At 49.1% G+C, this 18721-nt stretch overlaps 1 long non-coding RNA gene across 1 annotated transcript in view; it reads right to left on the reverse strand.

Moving 5' to 3' along the window:
* Positions 1–3777: 3777 nt before the first annotated feature.
* Positions 3778–18721, reverse strand: part of LOC142496613 (uncharacterized) — a 23743-nt gene continuing 8799 nt past the window's right edge. Inside the window, exons 2-3 of the long non-coding RNA XR_012802069.1 lie at positions 9139–9285; positions 3778–5373 (exon numbers count right to left, since the gene is read on the reverse strand). This is a non-coding gene — a long non-coding RNA (uncharacterized LOC142496613). The remainder of the gene's footprint in view (positions 5374–9138; positions 9286–18721) is intronic.

Raw genomic sequence — 18721 nt, forward strand, 5'->3', positions numbered from 1 at the left:
TCGCATCATCAATATCTTTAGGCCAGCTGCAAAAAAAGATAGAAAACAGCAAACAAAATAAACAAGGAATTAAATTATAAAGACAGGGAAAATAGAATAATCGCATGCAGCCCCTGTACATACTGCGTATACGGTACTGTTATATGTCACAGATTCAATGCTGCAATCCACACACTTGTAAAAGTGCAGATCTGCCGTCAAAGCCACTATTATAATAATCTTCAAGTTGTCGCTGCGATCAGAGGTTTATACACACAATGTTTCAAGCTCGGCTCTGTCCCATAAATAATTTTATTGAATACAACGATTAATAAGCAATTAGAGTCACTATTAATATTGGTGCTTTAATAAGGCACCTCAGAGATAACCTCCATCAGACGGCACCTATGGGTAAGTCCCTGCAGTTCCCCAACTTTAGCCTGCTGCGTCTCAGTCCCGCGTCCTCCATGTAAATTGGTGCGTGTTCCACCTTGATACGCACACCCATTGGATATTGTTTTCTCCAGCATATTTTAACCATTAACCATTGGTGTACCCAATGATAGCATCTAGCGATAAGTCGGATAAATGATCACAATACAAATACAGCTGAACCCCGTTATAACGCGGTGCTTGGGGTCCACATAATGCGACCACATTATAATGGAGATCGAAAAAAAAATGGCCACCGCGATCAGGGGTTCCACGTCTGTCAGAGGGGGAGAGCTGGGATAACTCTGCCAGCTGTCCACGGTGTCACCCCCACGCAGCACTTGGGCTCTGGGCTTGGGCTCAGATATCAGCTCAGCAGCAGCAGATGGGGTGTGCCATGTACAAGTGGGTCTGTGCCTTCCTCTATCTGTCTGAACGCACCCCTTTGCATGCTCTGTATCTCTATCCTTGTGTGAACAACCACACGCGGACCCGTTACTGTGCTGCCTTTCCATGGACAAAACAAAGCAGGAATGTGTGGTGCCCACCCTAAGCATGTAAAAATAAATCCTCTTCAGCCACCTACTGAAAAATTCAGTCCAGTTTCCATGCAATGTAATATAACACATTTACTATAGGGGTGTAGTTGCTAAAAATGGATTTATATGTAGCCAGGTCACCTGATGGCTAATATTCTACCCTTGGGCTGGCAGTAAGCCCTGGTACAATCAGGCTGCCAGTAGTTGATATGGGGGTTTCCCCCTCCGAGGAGCTGCACTTGAGTGTCAGCGGGTGGCGGTGACATCAGGCCTGGGCATGACCAATCATGAGCCAGACATGGTGCTCTCCTCCTGGCTATACTTAAGGGCAGTACCGCCCCAAATTTGTAGTTGTATCTTCCTCCTCAGAGGAAGTCAGGTCACAAAGGCTGAGATTGGGCCTTCTCCTGTTCTCTTCCCTCCGAGGGAGAGTGAGTGTGGACCATACCTCTGCCTCTACTAGGGAGGCAGGGAAGAGCTAGGACGGCTGCCGGTCTCCTTGGCCTGTAGTGATGGTCCAGGGACCACCATCCAGTTATAGCTATAAGACTGCATTGGGCAGAGGCCTGTCGTTGTTCCTGTACTGTACAGTAAAGTAATACATCGTTCCTGTTCGTAAATACCTCCTGCCTGGTGTGTGACCTTACTGGGGGGGAGAGGTAATAGTTCTACCGTGGGAGATCACCTTCAGTTCCTGGAGCCTAAGGCAGATGGAGGCACTGCACTGCAAAAGAGATATATGGTGTATGAACCCCAGAAGCCTGGTCCTGTGTCCCCACTACCACCAAGAAAGGATAACTATGGCGCTCCCTAGCAATATGATAGACAATGTCTAGACCCCAAAGGAATAATGAGGCACATATGCCAAGGGGAAAAAACACGTAGAATAGTGCGAATACAAAAAAATATATAATACTAGCCCTTGGTGGAAACGGCTGCTCAACCTTGAAGAGGATAATCCCTTGATCTTCAGAGATAGATGCAAGTGTGGAGATGGTGAGCGCACATGGAAAATAGGTAGAAAGGACAAAAAAGCAGTCTGTCAGAATAAAGGGCAAACAATGTATGCAAGTGGGAAGGGAGGGGGAGGGTGGGGAGAGAGAGGGGGAAGGTGAAAAATATACTAAAGTAGATATATTGTACTCACACGGCCGGGGGTGAGCCTGATCTTCATAAATGGTATCTTTACATCGTCCAGTGAGCCCCAGGCTCTATAACATCAACAGCATGGGACATCCACAGTCCCACCAGCCGCCCCACGCAGTCCCAAGTAGGGAGATATCAGGCAGGCAATTAGAATATAGACTTTATTCCAACTTAACAAAGTAAATGCACACTTACAAAGTGTATATGCGCTCTGGTGTTGACAGCGGTCCCGTGATCCCCTGCGCGGTGTCCTTCATCAGAAATTAACTTTACTGTCCTCCTGACTACATATAAATCAATTTTTAGGAACTACACCCCTCCCCCCTCGTCCCCTCCCTTCCCACATTGTTTGCCCTGTATTTTGACAGACTGCTTTTTTGTCCTTTCTACCTATTTTCCACGTGCGCTCACCATCTCCCACACTTGCATCCCTACTACCACTGGCAGAAAACTCAGCCCTCCTGTTACCAGCAGGTATCATGCACCACACGATCTGTAATGGCCAAATCTCCCACCGCGTGGGGGAAACACTGTTACATATAGTTGATGTTTATATGATTATATGTAGTATATGTTTATATGTAGTATGTATGGATATACTACTTATGTAGTTCATTGCTTCTTTGGTACTAACCTAGTCCACTGAGTGCAGAAAAATGGCAACATTAAAAACGCTTAACCCCTGCACTGCCACAGCAAGCATGCAACATATAGTTTAGTGGGGAAATCAATGTGTGATTGTGCTTCCCTAACAACATCACACTTTGCCTATGTTAAATAGAAAGCGAGTGAGTGGGGGGGGGGGGGTGTTGGAACTGCACACTCAGAGCAGCTCCTGGTGCTACAGAATGAATCAAGCAACAAAACAAACAGCTGCTTGCAGGATCCAGAGAAGAATAAAAGGCCAATGGCAAAGTAAGGCAAGGACTGTATAAGGGCCGCACTTGTCTTAACTTAATGCTGCAAAGCTTATTTGTTTCAATCTCTGTTAGTGTCAGAACAACGTCCATCTTCCATAGTCTTGCATTAGGGGTGGTGGTGTGTGTTTCACTGTGTGTGTGTCACCGTGTGTGTGTCCGTCAACAATAAAGCACTGAATATTTGTATTTAAAAAAATGCAGTTTAGCTTTTTAAAAACAGGAGCCGCGCTCAGACTGCGTTATAAGCGGATCCATGTTGTAGCGGATCGCGCTATAACAGGGTTGAGCTTTATCCATCATTAGTTCATAAGCTATAAAGAGTTAACAGAAACAGACAGATCACTTTGCATATAATTTATTTAGAAGATGTTGGATCTTTCTCTCCCCGGAAATAGTCTGACGCTACAAAAGAAATCAGGTACGTGAGGAAAGGTTGTTAAAGTGATGAATAGAAACATTTAGTGTAACAGAATAAATAGGAAGTTGTGGCAGGAATGTATAACTTAAACCAGGGGAGGCAAACTCCAGTCCTCAAGGGCCACCAACAGGTCAGGTTTTCAGGATATCCCTGCTTCAGTACAGGTGGCTCAGTCAAAGACTGAGACACCTATGCTGAAGTAGGGATATCCTGAAAACCTGACCTGTTGGTGGCCCTTGAGGACTGGAGTTGCCCACCCCTGCCTTAAACTCAATATTTTAACCAGCTCAGTGCCCAGTGTAGGATAACTCTAGTCCTACACCAGGAAGACTGGAATGGGACCTTTCGGTGCGGCCATCTCACCGCAGCCAATCAGCCGCCAACACGCAGCCGACGCCGATCAGCCGCAGGATACAGCTCGCCGCCGCCTGTTTCACAGCAAAGGTGAGTGGTAATAGGGATTAGTGTTCGTATTTGTGGTTAACTTTAGGGGTTTTAGGTTAAGGGGTTAACGGTTTAAGGTAAGGGTTTAAGGTTAGGGATTTTAGTGTAAGGGGTTAATGGGTTAGGGTAAGGGTTTGAGGTTAGGGATTTTAGTGTAAGGGGTTAATGGGTTAGGGTAAGGGTTTGAGTTTAGGGATTTTAGGTTAGGGTAAAATATTGAGGGTTTTTTGGGTAAGGGATTAAGGTTAGTGATTTTATGGTAAGGGTTAACAGGTTAGGGGTAAAGGTTAGGGAAAAGAGTTAACGGTTAGGGTAAAGGATTAAGGTTAGGGTAAGGGGTTAATGGATAATGGATTATAGGGTAAGGGGGTTAACAGATTAGTGTAAGGGATTAAGGTTAGGGTAAGGGGTTAACGGGTAAGGGGTTATGGTTAGGATAAGGGGTTAACGGATTAGGGTAAAGAGTTAAGGTTAGGGTAAGGGTTTAATGGGTAAGGGGTTAAGGTTAGGGTAAGGGGTTAACGGGTAAGGGATTAAGGTTAGGGTAAGGGGTTAACGGGTTAGGGGGTTATGGTTAGGATAAGGGGTTAACGGATTAGGGTAAAGAGTTAAGGTTAGGGTAAGGGTTTAATGGGTAAGGGGTTAAGGTTAGGGTAAGGGGTTAACGGGTAAGGGATTAAGGTTAGGGTAAGGGGTTAACGGGTTAGGGGGTTATGGTTAGGATAAGGGGTTAACGGATTAGGGTAAAGAGTTAAGGTTAGGGTAAGGGTTTAATGGCTAAGGGGTTAAGGTTAGGGTAAGGGGTTAACGGGTAAGGGGTTAAGGTTAGGGTAAGGGGTTAACAGGTTAGGGTAAGATATTGAGGGTTATTTGGGTAAAGGAATTAAGGTTAGGGTAAGGGGTTAGGGTTTAAGGTTAGGGTAAAGTATTGAGGGTTCTTTTCGTAATGGGTTACGGTTAGGGTAAAGGGTTAACGGGTTAGGGGTTAAGGTTAGAGATTTTAGGGTAAAAGGTTAGGTATTTTAGGGTAAATGGTTAACGGGTTAGGGTAAGGTATTGTGGGTTCTGGGGTAAGGGGTTAAGGTTAGAGACTTATCATCGCGGCGAAACGCCCGTCGGCTAGCTGTCCCCTGCGGATAAATGCTACACCACGGGGAAGGAGTACTACTGGGGGGGCACACAGTGACCGGTGAGAATGTAAATAAACACACAGTCATGGGAAATAAATTCCTGTCTAAGACTTGGATAAACATGAAATGCTGCTCAGAAAACTATACCAAGGGTGAGATTAATAAAGAGAATATAAGGAACATGCTTAGAGGGAGACCGCTCCCGCCGCTCCCGCCGCTCCCGCTGCTCCCACTGCCGCTGGGCTTGGTACATTGGAGCGTCTCTCTCGCAGTGTTCAATTCATATCTGAGAATGATGCTGTTGCTACCATCACAGATTTTGGGAGTGGTGCAGCCTTTCAGTAACTCGCTGCTTTTATGGTTCTCTGTAATTAAAAAGGAAAGAAGAGACCTGTATGTACTGTATGTAGTCTTTATTTATAAAGTGCCGACAGCGTACTCAGCGCTTTACAAAGACAATACACTTCAGGCGCGGGGAATTATAATAATACTATAAGCGCAGACAGTCAGACAATAGGAAAGCAAATCGCTGCCCCGGCGATCTTACAATCGAAGTAGTTTGTTGGGAGAGTTGCAGAGACAGCGGGTGAGGGAATAAGGGCAGTAGATGGCAGTGCTTGGCCGCACTGGTTGGTAGGAGTGACTGAGTGTGGGACAATAGACATGAGTCCGGGCTGTTGGGATGCTGCATTTGTGATGTGAGTTTTAAGGTTGATCGGTATTAAATTAGATAGGTTAATGCCATTAGCAGGGAAAGAGGTGGCAGGGAGGCGCGGGTGGGAAGAGGTGGCAGGGAGGCGCGGGAGGGAAGAGGTGGCAGGGAGGCGCGGGTGGGAAGAGGTGGCAGGGAGGCGCGGGAGGGAAGAGGTGGCAGGGAGGCGTGGGTGGGAAGAAGTGGCAGGGAGGCGCGGGAGGGAAGAGGTGGCAGGGAGGCGCGGGTGGGAAGAGGTGGCAGGGAGGCGCGGGTGGGAAGAGGTGGCAGGGAGGCGCGGGTGGGAAGAGGTGGCAGGGAGGCGCGGGAGGGAAGAGGTGGCAGGGAGGCGCGGGTGGGAAGAGGTGACAGGGAGGCGCGGGAGGGAAGAGGTGGCAGGGAGGTGCGGGTGGGAAGAGGTGGCAGGGAGGCGCGGGTGGGAAGAGGTGGCAGGGAGGCACGGGAGGGAAGAGGTGGCAGGGAGGCGCGGGTGGGAAGAAGTGGCAGGGAGGCGCGGGAGGGAAGAGGTGGCAGGGAGGCGCGGGTGGGAAGAGGTGGCAGGGAGGCACGGGTGGGAAGAGGTAGCAGGGTGGCGCAGGTGGGAAGAGGTGGCAGGGAGGCGCGGGTGGGAAGAGGTGGCAGGGAGGCGCGGGTGGGAAGAGGTGGCAGGGAGGCGCGGGTGGGAAGAGGTGGCAGGGAGGCGCGGGTGGGAAGAGGTAGCAGGGAGGCGCGGGTGGGAAGAGGTGGCAGGGAGGCGCGGGTGGGAAGAGGTGGCAGGGAGGTGCGGGTGGGAAGAGGCGGCAGGGAGGCGCGGGGGGGAAGAGGTGGCAGGGAGGCGCGGGTGGGAAGAGGTGGCATGGAGGCGCGGGTGGGAAGAGGTGGCAGGGAGGCGCGGGTGGAAAGAGGTGGCAGGGAGGCACGGGAGTGAAGAGGTGGCAGGGAGGCGCGGGAGTGAAGAGGTGGCAGGGAAGCGCGGGTGGGAAGAGGTGGCAGGGAGGCGCAGGTGGGAAGAGGTGGCAGGAAGGCGCGGGAGTGAAGAGGTGGCAGGGAGGCGCAGGTGGGAAGAGGTGGCAGGGAGGCGCAGGTGGGAAGAGGTGGCAAGGAGGCGCGGGTGGGAGGAGGTGGCAGGGAGGCGCGGGCTGGAAGAGGTGGCAGGGAGGCACGGGAGTGAAGAGGTGGCAGGGAGGCGCGGGTGGGAAGAGATGGCAGGGTGGGAAGAGGTGGCAGGTAGGCGCGGGTGGGAAGAGGTGGCAGGGTGGGAAGAGGTGGCAGGTAGGCGCGGGAGTGAAGAGGTGGCAGGGAGGCGCGGGTGGGAAGAGATGGCAGGGAGGCACGGGTGGGAAGAGGTGGCATGGAGGCATGGGTGGGAAGAGGTGGCAGGGAGGCGCGGGTGGGAAGAGGTGGCATGGAGGCATGGGAGAGAGCAGGTGTGTATATGGCTGGGTGCAGGATTAGGAAAGAGATCCCAAGCAGCAAGGAGGAGTACTTAGGGACAGGGTGTGAATAGAGGATTTCTGGGGTGCTTTTTATTGAGGGGTGAGAGAAAGAGAGAAGAGGATTATGGGGGTTCTTTTTATTGAAAGGTGAGAGAGAGAATGAATATCTGGGGGTGCTTTTTATTGAGGCGTGTAGAAGTTGTTGGGAAAGAGGTGTGTAAATAGTGGTGCAGTGTGTAGGCACCGGCATAGGAGGGGACATCACTGAGCAAAATCACATCTAGGGAGGAATCTGCAGTGAGCAGCACACAGCAGCTCTGCTCCTTTCCTCTCTCTCCTCCTCCCCTGCCTCCCCCCTCCTCCTCTCCTCCTCTTCTCTCCTCCTCCTCGCTTCCAAAATCAGACTAGTCCAGGGGACCATCATCACCTTCACTCCCTAGGTCAGTCCTGGCTTCAACATCGTGAAAAATTAGAGCAAGCACACTGCACCATACAGTATTTATCCACCTCAAACATTTCCCTCTACCCCTTACTGTGGCAATTCTGTCACAGATTTTGCCCTGCTGTTTGACAACAGGAAACTTTAGCAAATATAACCCAGGAGTTTTATTGACCATACGATCTACACATGTTATGAAATATAACTAAGGTTTCTATTACTTTTTCACACCACAATTTAGCGAAGTCTGGAGTTGAAAAGCTTCAGAGACCCTAAGTGTTAGGGTGGCCGGATAATTACAAAGTACCAGATACTGGTGCGAAGTATGGGCTATTAACACTTGGTAGCCAAACCCCAGAATTACTGTCGCCAGGTGAGAGGTTGGGCCCGGTATCCTAAGCAGCTTAGGTGTCAAGTTAGCGCATGCTCTTAGCAGAACAGGAAGCAACTTCTGACCTTTTTGTGAGCTACTGGCAAGTCTGGGATAGGTGGGAAAAGTTGTTCCCACGGGAGGATTGGCTGTGTAGGTTAGAGATAGGACCCTTAACCCTATAAAAATGCATGCAGCCCAGTCCTGGAGAGATTCACCCGAGATTCATCTAAGATTCGTCTAAGTTACAGCGTCAGCGGTTCTGGAGTGTGAGGGGTTAACAAGATTGTAACCAATGGATCATGCCCCTCTTCCAGAATTCATTTGAGCTAAGGATTCCCGAACTAATCCTGTAAGGACTTAACGAAAAGATTCCCATTTGGCGGAGATATAGGGGTGGCAACTTGCACCCTAGTCAAGGATTGTCGCACGGCTCAATTCGCGCACCCACTCGCATGCGTGCAGGGGTGCCCAGAGACTTTGTTTACAAGTCATTCGTTCTGTGGACATTTTATTTCGTTTCCCCATCCCAGTAAGTGTTTATCCAGTGAAGAATTATGTGTTTGTCTTAAAAGGAAATAAATTACAATTTATTTTACCCTCCTTGTTGTGCTCAATCCAGAATCCCGGTATTGTGTATGTATTGGGTATATGTGTTGATGAGACCTGGTCTACCGTGACATTGCCCATCCAGTAATACATACACCTCTGTCTGCACCTCCAGTAACACATATACCCCTATGTCTGTCCCTATGTCTGCCCCTCCAGTAATACATACACCCCTATGTCTGCCCCTCAGTATTATTTACACCACTATGTCTGCCCCTCCAGTATTATATACACCCCTATGTCTGCCTCTCCAGGACTTCATTGGTCAAATGCAATAAATGTTGAAGACAGTGAGAGATTGTGCGTGTCTGTGCTCAGGGCGATGAGGATGATATTATTTGACTCTTGTAAAAATTAAATTGGCAACATGTATTTCCTAGCGATTAATCTCTATAACTCTCGAGAAGGACAATCTCACAGTGTAATGATCAAGCCTCGGACTTTCACAACACATCCCTCTACTTGAACAGTGAAAATGCAGCGTCAGTCATTGTCCTGACGTTTTACGCTGGACATTCGTTGCGCTGTCAGTATCAAATCAAATAGAAATGCTGTGATGGCAATATTAGGCAGGAATGAGGTTACCTGACACCAGCTCTGACTTGTATTCAATGCAGTAGGTTTCATTTCCCATGCATTTAATAGCCTGGTTAAATGGACAGTAGTCATTCGTTTTAATGTAACACCCGGGACAGATCAATCCATTTCTCTCTTCCTTTATGTCTGATGGCACTGAAAACAAGTGGAAACGTATTTAATGTGTAGACTGGAAAACATAAATGTACATAAATGTGAGTATATGATATTTTAGTACCTGGATAGATATGAGGGATTATGATGCAGATATACTAAGCAATTCTAAGCCTTAAGGATCCTAACACCCTCTAATGCAATGGCTTTAGCGTGCCCTACTGTTTAGCGTTTAGCGGTACCGCAAGAATCTACAGGCTTCTCTCCCTTTGAGCTGCTATATGGTTGCAGGGTACGGGGACCTCTGGACCTATTCTGTGAGAGGTGGGAGGGGGAGACTACCAATACTGATGCTTCTGTGCTTCAGTGTGTGATAGATCTCAGAGACAGGCTAGAAATGCTCATGGGGTTGGCACAGGACAACTTTAGGGCTGCTCAGACCAAGCAGAAGACTTGGTATGATCAGAATGCCCGTAGCAGAGACTTCATCCCAGGTCAGCAAGTGCTTGTTCTCAAGCCCATTCGGGAGAACAAATTAATGGCTGCCTGGTCGGGACCGTATCCGGTACTACGAAAGATGAACGAGTGTAACTATGTTGTACAGGTAGATGCTGAGACAGGGAGAAATAAAACTTACCATATTAACATGCTCAAGGAGTACATAGCACCGAGTGTGGCATCAGTGCTGGCCATTTGCAGCCCACCAAAGGGGGATCCGGCGAGAAATGCTCTGCCTGATCTCCTGGGGGTGGTTAGGCAGGAGGGTACAATAGAGCAGGTTGCGGTAGGGTCTCAGCTGTCAGATGCCTACCCCATGCCCTGCATGATGAGTTGTTAGATGAACTCACGGGGGCAAGTTTTCTGACGACAATGGATCCCAGTAAAGGTTACTGGCAGATCCGTTTGACCCAGGAGGCTAGGGAGAAGTCTGCATTTATTACCCCAAGTGGCCTCTATGAATTCTTAGTGATGCCATTTGGGATGAAACATGCACCGGCTACCTTTCAATGCCTGGTCAATCGCTTGCTGGAGGGTATGCAAGGGTTTGCAAGGGCATACCTGTCTTTAGTAACTCGTGGGACTCACACTTAGTGGATGTAGCTGCGGTGCTAGCAAGGATTAGGGAAGCGGGACTCACATTGAAACCCACCAAGTGCTTAGTAGGGGTGGCAGAGGTACTGTACCTAGGGCGCTGGGTGGGTGGCGGGTATCTTAAGCCAGAACCAGCTAAGGTGGAAGCTCTAGTGAAGTGGCCCATTCCCAAAACAAAGAAACAAGTTATGGCTTTCTTAGGCACCGCAGGCTACTATAGGAAGCTTGTTCCCCAGTATAGTGCCATTGCCAAACCCCTGACTGACTTGACCCAGAAGCGACAGTCTGTGTTGGTAGTCTGGTCTCCTGCCTGTGAGGTCTCCTTTCAGGTATTAAAGACTGCACTGGCCAGTGCCCCCATCCTTGCGGCACCAGACTATGCCAAAAAGTTCTTGGTGCAGACTGATTCCTCGGATTATGGCATTGGTGCTGTACTCAGCCAAGTGGGGGAGGAGGGCAGTGAACACCCAGTGGTGTATCTGAGCCGCAAGCTGCTGCCCAGAGAGGTGGCATATGCCACCATTGAAAAAGAGTGTCTGGCCATAGTATGGGCTCTAAAGATGTTACAGCCCTATCTATATGGCAGACTGTTTACTGTGATTACAGACCATAATCCCTTGAGTTGGTTGCAGAGTGTGTCAGGGGAAAATGCTAAACTCTTGTACTGGAGTCTTGCCTTTTTGGAATTTGACTTTACCATAAAGCACAAGAAAGGAAGCGAGCATGGCAATGCTGATGGCCTTTCCCACCAGGACAGCCCTCAGGACATTCTGACTTCAAGAGCTGGCAGTTCAGGGCAGTCCCTGTGTTTGAGTGGGGGAGGTGTGACGAGATCAGGGGTAATCAGGCCTAAATAAAGGTGTTATACCCGGCTGATTAACCCCAACCCAAGGGGGTAAAAGTATTTGCACTGCAATACTGTATTTTCCCTGTCCCAGCCTTTTTAACCCCCATTTGCAGGCTATTCCCTGCCTGCTGTAATGAAAGTAAATGCATTGCCTGCTATATCCTTTTGAGACACAAGATAGAGTAGTGAGCGCCAAAGCCAGTGCTGATTGAAGAAGCGTGGCAAAATTTTAAAGAGCCGTTTGTAGAATGGGTATCCATTTCTATCGGTTTGACCCTGTAACCACAAGCCAATTGAATAAGTGGCTTGCGGTTAAGTTCTGAAGGGTTTCACCGATAGAAGGTATCTGTGCCTTGTTAGCTCCGTAACGTGAAAGGCGGAAAGTCAATTGTCGTGGGAATTGTGTCAATTGACCTGAGAATTTGGTGAACTTGGCTCCCACAAGCCAGCATTTCAATTAGGGGGGCTAACTCGAGAACGGAGGCACCCAGCACCCTGGTTTTTGGTGTACAAGTGTAAATAAATAAAACACGAAGATACATATAAAAATTACAGTGATAGTACACCCAGAACATGAAGTTTGAATAAAGTGTGTAAAACTGTGATTTTAAAATGTACAGGCAGGGGCAGTTTTTTCTGTAAGCCCTGGAAAAATCCTCTGACATGTAAATGTGCTAGGGGTGAATGAGCTGAGGGTATTTTCTTACTGGCACTTCAAAGGGGTCCTGCTGAGCCGGCGACCCTCAGTCTGCAAGGAGTGACCGGGATGAAATGCCTCAGAACACCAAATTATATTCATGGCCGGAATTCTAATAAGTTCCAGATCCTGGGCCATTGACACCTTGGGGACTCAGGGGCGCCAGAAAAAGGGTGTATCCAAGGTATGCTAAGTTGCATAGGTGTCAAGCTGACACATGCGCTTTGCAAACCGGAAAGCCGGTTTTGTAAACTGCGGGCAAACGGCGATTGGTAGGTTAAAGATTCACACAGCGGGGATTGGGACATGTTAAGGATACCCTGGATAAGCCTATAACTGTACCCTCAGACCATCCTCAGTGTGATCTTTGACAAAGCCCCATAGGCGAAACGCGTTAGAGCGCTGAGGGGGGACTCCTTCTCCCTTTTTAAATCTGTACCTGTCATGAATTAATAAAGTAATTTTTTTGCACAGTCCAGCCTTTACCCGTTTTTCTTAGCAGTGCCCGCTGATTACTCTCTTCATTGGGAGGACGTTCTCTACTACATTGCCAGCAGCCTGGAGCACGCCGATTCGAACAGACTACTAACAACATATGAGTAAGTGACTACTCTATTATACTTTCATAAGCTACCCCAGGGGACCAGCCACTTTTAGTGCGAGAAATATACGTGAGAGGGGTCCGCAGTTGGTTGCAAAACCACTCTGGTCAACCCTCTGTATATCGCCAGGCTGCTCCCACACTAGGGGAGAGTCAGGAGACTCAGCTTGTATACATTATTCAATCATTAACCTCTGAATGTCTGTCATCGTTTTGAAGTATAAATAGATTATATATTCCTGGAATGACACTCTGTAGCACATAAAAATTTGGGGGGGGCTCCTCCCTTTCAACATTGTATCTCAGTGTGATCCAGATACGATTCATAATGTGACTACGCTTTATGCAGGATTTCGTTCAAGCACAGCGGTAGCGGTTCCAGAAGACAAGGGGTTAATAACATTGCAACTAAGGATTTACCCCAAACTTCGAAATTTGTTAGCCCTGGTGACTCCCGAATGAATCCTAACGAATCTCTATGAAATTCTTTGATTTGTCCAAGTTATTAGATCGGCAAGTTGCGATCTAGCCAAAGTGGACTTTTAACAGAGACTGCATTTCTTGTGCTTTCTCGCAAAGGACAATTTATATTGTTTCCCCATCCCAGTAAGTGTTGTTTTAAGTGTATTCTGAAGTTGTCGTGAGTTTATCTATTAAGGAAATAAATCGCAATTTATTTTGCTCCTTGTTCTGTTCAATCGAGTACCCAGAAATATAAAAAGTGTTGACAAAGTTGTGTCCACCGTGACCGTATGCACGTCAGCTAGACCACAGACCACTTATTCAATTGTCTTTGCGGTTCAGACGTCTGCGGTTTTGAAAGTGATACCCATCTACAAAGGAGCCACTTACTTGCAGGCACACTTATTCACATAGCGCTTAGTTCAGCTCCCCCTTGTGTCGCAAATACAGTTAGCACATTTTTAATTTATTCATTTAACTGCATCTAGCTACTGAGCTGCAAAACAGGGACAATAAAGGTAGTGTAGGGGAAAACATGGTATTATGGTGACAATACATTTTAACCCCTTCAGTCCCAACAGGGTTGAGGGTAACCAGCCGGGCATAATACTTTTATTATTGGCCTGGTTAACCCTCTCCCACCACACCTCCCCCAACTCAAAGCACAGGCTCTGCCCCGACCACCTCGTCCAGTGGTTGGGCTGGCCTGGCAGCTCTTGAGTTTGGTAGTTCACAAGGATTTTCCAGGTGGGAAAGGCCATCCGCATTGCCCTGTTCACTGCCTTCCTCCCCCACTTGGCTGAGTACAATGCCGATGCCATAGTCCGAGAAACCGGTCTGCACCAAATTTTTTTGGAGTAGTCTGGGGCAGCTAGGATAGGGGCACTGTCCAGTGCAGTCTTCAGTGACTGGAAGGCGACTTCACAGGCGGGAGAACAGACAACCAGCACAGACAGTCGCTTTTGGGTCAAGTCAGTCCGGGGTTCAGTCACAGCACTGGGCGATAACCTTTCTACAGTAGCCCAGCTGCCCTCCACGCACCCTGTGCCCCAGATACAACACCTCTACCATCCCTGCTAAGCCGTTGGTGGGTTTTAAAGCAAGCCCTGCTCCACACCCCTTGCTAGCCCGGCAGCTACCTCTACTGGATGCGAATCCCATGTCTGTGTAAATGCAATTATCTGCCACAGGTATGCCCTTACCTCATGCTGCACTCCCTCCAGTACCCTGGGGGACAGGCATCAGAAGGCAGCCAGGTCAATTCTCACCCGGAATGGTGACATAAAAGACTCCCCTATGCAATTCAGGGTGATGAAGGCTGACTCCTTCCTAGCCCCCCTCTCTACACTGCCATTCTTCTCTGCTGATGCACCATAGGCATTCCTATGCAGAGGACGCAGATCACCTGGAAGCAAAGGAGGATCTGTAATATGGGTCCTGCCCAGCTGGTCCGGGAACAGAACCCTATGCTGTCCTGACCTAGCCATGGCTACTGCTCCTGGCTGCCTATTCACCCGGCACCCTAACTCCGCTAGCACCCTTCTAGGCGAACCTGTCCTAACAAAGAGCCCTAGCACTCCCATAGCTACTCCCTGAAACTGTTTCCCCATTCCTGGTAACAGGTTAAGGAGCATCCGCACACAGAGCTTTACCCTCTGACTGTCAGGCATCACTGGGGTGGCAAAACTCTGCCCCTGCCCCAGATTCCTCCAACCAGGTGTAAGGCTGCAACAGCTGGGCTCTCATCTGAGTGACCCCCTGATGCCCTGTTAGTGGAATGGAGTGGGCTTCCCACAATCCTTGCTGCCTACACTCCCTGGGTCCCACTAACAGTCTCCTACCTGTCCAGACTACGTCTAACCTGGTAGACTAACTACGTCTGACCTGGCTCCCTACTCCAGAGCCCGCGGTGCCACAGCAAGTGGCCTAACCCCCCGGACGCCCGCAGTCTCATACCTTCTAAGCTGGGGTCAGCTGTCACTGTATCCCTAAACTCTGTCCCTAACACTAACCACCCACCCTTAGTTTCTAAGTCAGGGGAAATAGGAACAGGTAAAGGGAACAGTAAATCAGTCACTGGTTGTGACTCAGTAGTCTTACCTGTCTGGTCTCCGCAGAGACATCTGGAACCGTTGGTCCTAAATTCCGGGGACAGGGATTAATTCTGTGGTGAAACCTGATGACTGGCTCCTAGGAATCACTGAAAAGGAGCCAGCTCTGATGTGAACACACAGGTAACATGCCCCAAGTCATTGAGCAAAACTGCAGCATCAAACCCAGGCAATACCCCAACCTCCCTCATGCCACGACTGGCAAACCAATCCAAAAAGACCCAGCAACCTGGAGTGACTGTTGTCCTCCATCTGGCATGGTCACTTGCATCCCAGTGCCCGGAAGCAAATCCTCTGGCTGCACCATATTAGGGCGTACAAGGATAATGGTGGCACTGGAGTCCAGCTAGCCGTTCGCTTGCCGGTCTTCAATGGTCACCGTCCGCAGATGCTTCTGCTGGACATCACTGGGCTGCATCCTCATTGACACAACCTGATGTCCTCCGATCACCGCTGCTGGTCCCGAGGTGGCAAGTGCAGGTTCTCCCGTGGACGTCCCTCTGTGGGTTGATTCCACGGCTGTTCTTGGCTCCTCCGTGTGTGCCAGCCGCACACGGTGACCGGCCTCGCAGCTTATGATTGTTGCCCCGGATGGGGTCCCCTGGACCGGTCCCGTTCTGGGCAGTCTGGCCTGAGGTGACCGACCTTGTTGCAGGAAAAACACTGCCTCTCATGTTTAAACTCTGCAGCTTTGGGTGAGTCGCCTTCTGCTGCAGGCTTGTGGGTCCACTGAGGAGTGGTTTTGGCTCCCTTGGCCAGGCTGGCCACATCTTTGGGAGCCGCTTTCTGGTGCATCAAAGCCCTGCTGGCTACATACTCATTTGCCATCCTCGCAGCATCTACATGGGTTTTTGGTTTGTGGTCAAAGACCCATGCCCTCAAGTCTGAGGGGAGCTGCTGCAGCAGTTGCTCCTGGAACATCAAGTCCAGTAGGGTATGGAACTTGGTAACCCATAACACTCCACCCACTGGGTCCCATGCAATGCCAAGCGGGCACCATAATCCACATAGAATTCCCGGGGGTATCTTTCCCCAGTCCGGAACTTGCTCCGGAATGCTTCTGGGGTGAGGGCGTACTGGGTGAGCAACATTCTCTTGATATGACCATAGTCATCGGCATCCACGCGTGGAATACCCTGCACAGTTCGCTTGGCTTTACCGGACATCAAGGAATGCAACCGCAGCACTATGTCCTATCGTGGGACCCTGTAGCGGTGGCACTGCATCTCAAAACCATTTAAGAAGGCGTTCTACTCGTCCGTTCCATCCACAAACTTGCTGAAGCTCTGTTGGTCCACCCGGGGAATATCCTGTTCCCCATTGACAAGGTGGGTGGGGGGCATTTCCGTGCACTGCGGCAAGCATCTGTATACGCTCCACTATTGTAGCCTTTTCTCCCCATGCAGTCAGGAGCGCTGTGAGTCCAGAGTCGGTAAGTCCAGTTGCCATAGTGGCCCTCAGCACCCGCTGGCGCCAAGCCACCTTATCCCGGTGATCACTTGCTCCCTCCCCATGTCCTTGCAGCGCCAGAGCTGGATCGACCTCCTGCACTCCGGGCTGAGTGGTGTCCACTGCCATGGCAGCTAAGGGGCTAGGCCCATCCAATGGAGCCAGTCTGGTTTCATTATTCTCCAAGTCCTCCTCCAGTTGCGGCTTTGACCGACCATCCGTAAGCAGTCCATAGCCTGCACATCTCTCCACGATCCGAGCTCAGTCCCAGGATCGGAACCGTCCTGAGCGGTTACTCATGGTGTGATGTTTGCACAGGGGTACGGGCAAAGGGCAAGGTGTACTATCTCGTGCTCTCGTGAAGCATGTGAAAATTGGCTCAGTCAGCGTCCCACCGCTGCCACCAGTAAATAAGCCTGTCACGGTAGACCAGGTATCATCAATAAATTAATACCGGGATTCTGGACTGAGCAGTACAAGGAGGGAATAATTAATTGTAATTGTTTTCCTTTTAAGATAAACACACAATACTTCACAATTACACTCAATAAACACTTACTGGGATGGGGAAACGAAATAAAATGTCCATGGAACGAAACAAAGTCTCTGGACACCCCTGCACGCATGCAAGTGGGTGCGTGATGTGAGCCGTGCGACAATACTGGGCTAGTGGCGCAACTTGCCAGCCCTATATCTCCGCCAAAAGGAAGAATTTCGTAATGTCCTTACAGGATTCATTCGGGAATCCTTAGATCAAACGAATTCGGGAAGAGGGGCCCAATCCTTTGTTACGATATTGTTAACCCCTCACACTCCGGAACCGCTGACGCTGGAACTTGGACGTTTCTTGGTACAATCTTAGATGAATCTAACTGGGGCTGGGCTGCAGGCATCTGTATAGGGTTAAGGGTCCTATACCTAACACACACCCAATCCTCTTGTGGGAACAACTTTTCCCACCTTTCCCCGACTTGCCAGGAGTTCCTAGAACGTGCAGAAGTTTCTTCCTGGTCTGCTAAGAGCATGCGCTAACCTCACAGCTGAGCTGTTAAGCATCCCGGGCCCAACCTCTTACCTGGCGACAGTAAGTCTGGGGTTTGGCTACCAAGTGTGAAGTGCCCATACTTCACACCGGTATCTGGTACTTGGTAATAATCCGGCCACCGTAACACCTAGGGTCTCTGAGGCTTTTCAACTCTGGACTTCTCTATACACCGGGGCACTATTTCAGCAGGGTGCCCTTTGAAGTACGGAGATGAAAAATCCCTCAGCTCATTCCTCCATAACATATGGGCATGTAAAGTGGACTTTTAACAGAGACTGCATTTCTTGTGCTTTCTCGCAAAGGACAATTTATATTGTTTCCCCATCCCAGTAAGTGTTGTTTTAAGTGTATTCTGAAGTTGTCGTGTGTTTATCTATTAAGGAAATAAATCGCAATTTATTTTGCTCCTTGTTCTGTTCAATCGAGTACACAGAAATATAAAAAGTGTTGACAAAGTTGTGTCCACCGTGACCGTATGCACGTCAGCTACTGTAGACCACAGACCACTTATTCAATTGACTTTGCGGTTCAGACATCTGCGGTTTAGAAAGTGATACCCATCTACAAAGCAGCCACTTACTTGCAGGCAAACTTATTCACTTAGCGCTTGGTTCAGCGCTAGAAGCTCCCCCTTGAGTCGCAAATACAGTTAGCACATTTTTCATTCATTCATCTGCAGCTAGCTTCTGAGCTGCAAAACAGGGACAATAGGGGGAAATGTGTTGGGAAAGGTGTAGGGGAAATGTGTGTGTGTGTGTGTGTGTGTGTGTGTGTATGTGTGTGTATATGTGTGTGTGTATGTGTGTGTACGGTGTACTTAGTTTTTCACACATGGCTTCTCCATTTTGGCTTTATTTTTGTTAAATAAATCATGACACAGTGTAATATGCCATGTGTTGTTGTTCATCTGAGGTTGTATTTACCTAATTTTAAGACCGGCTAAGGAACAGATGATTGTCATTATGTCCTGATATTTAAAACTATAGAATTTAAAGAGGGTGTACTTTATTTTTCACAGAACTGTATTTGTATATGTGTGTGTGTGTGTGTGTGTGTGTGTGTGTGTGTGTGTGTGTGTGTGTGTGTGTGTGTGTGTGTGTGTGTGTGTGTGTGTGTGTGTGTGTGTGTGTGTGTGTATGTGTGTGTGTGTATATATGTGCATTTGTATATATGT

Source organism: Ascaphus truei, chromosome 6 (genome assembly GCF_040206685.1).
Source record: "Ascaphus truei isolate aAscTru1 chromosome 6, aAscTru1.hap1, whole genome shotgun sequence".
Lineage (NCBI taxonomy): Eukaryota > Metazoa > Chordata > Amphibia > Anura > Ascaphidae > Ascaphus > Ascaphus truei.